Source organism: Capsella rubella, unplaced genomic scaffold, assembly GCF_000375325.1.
Source record: "Capsella rubella cultivar Monte Gargano unplaced genomic scaffold, Caprub1_0 scaffold_2, whole genome shotgun sequence".
In the NCBI taxonomy this organism is placed as follows: Eukaryota; Viridiplantae; Streptophyta; class Magnoliopsida; order Brassicales; family Brassicaceae; genus Capsella; species Capsella rubella.
In genome coordinates, this window is record NW_006238922.1 from 3,826,268 (window position 1) to 3,827,246 (window position 979).

Below are 979 nucleotides of genomic sequence, written 5' to 3' on the forward strand. Positions count from 1 at the left end.
GTAAAAATTGTGATGTGATGTGTGAATTTCATTGATGAGGAATGATGATATGGATTGCATGCTGAATGATTGTGTGTGTAACCAATTGTGTGAGCATGGAGACCTAGATCATCCTCTCGAGCCTTCAATGAGATTCCACGGTAAGTGTGTTGTTTGGGGATTTGTTTGGTGTTCTTAGCCTTCTGTTGTGTTGCAGATGGTTAGAGGTGGAGCTGTCGGTCGTGGTCGTGGTCGTGGTCGTGGGCGTGGTCGCGGTGGGGGGCGTGGTGTTGCCTCGGATAGCGACACAAGTGTGGGCCGAAGTGCTACGGCCGATTTTGTTAGTGAGTCCCAGTCGCATCAGGACGGGCCCGTGGGTGGTGAGAGTGTGAGTGCCGTGAGAGCCGGTTCGTCCGGGAACGGTACTAGTGTTGTTGGGAACCCGGTTGGGGGTGTTCCAACAGGTGAAGCCCAGGGTCAGAATGATCGGCTTGCGAATTTACTGACGCAGCTCTTGGAACGGTTACCGGGTGCGGTACCGCCGGTGCAGGCTCCTGTTGGGCCTGAGGTGCAGTCTCCTCTTGGACTTGATGTGCAGCCTGTTATGCCGGGTGTGCAGCCTGTTGTTGGGGTTGTACCGCCTGAGGGGGTAGGTGCGGTGGTCGAGCAGCCGTACTACCTGCGGATGTTGGAGCAGCTGCAGCGGTTCGGGATGTCCTTGTTCTTCAGAGGTTCCGACCCGGCTGTAGCGGATGAGTGGCGGGTGCGATTGGAGAGGTATTTCCAGTCGATGAGGTGCCCGGAGGCGTATCGGGTGGACCTAGCGGCCCACTACTTGGCGGGTGATGCACATTTGTGGTGGCGGAGTGTGCTAGCCAAGAGGGGGCAGGAAGTGGCGGTCTGGGGAGATTTCTTGGCAGAGTTTAATGCCAAGTATTTTCCAGCGGAGGCACTGGACCGGATGGAGTCGCAGTTCCTTGCGTTGACTCAGGGCGAGCGG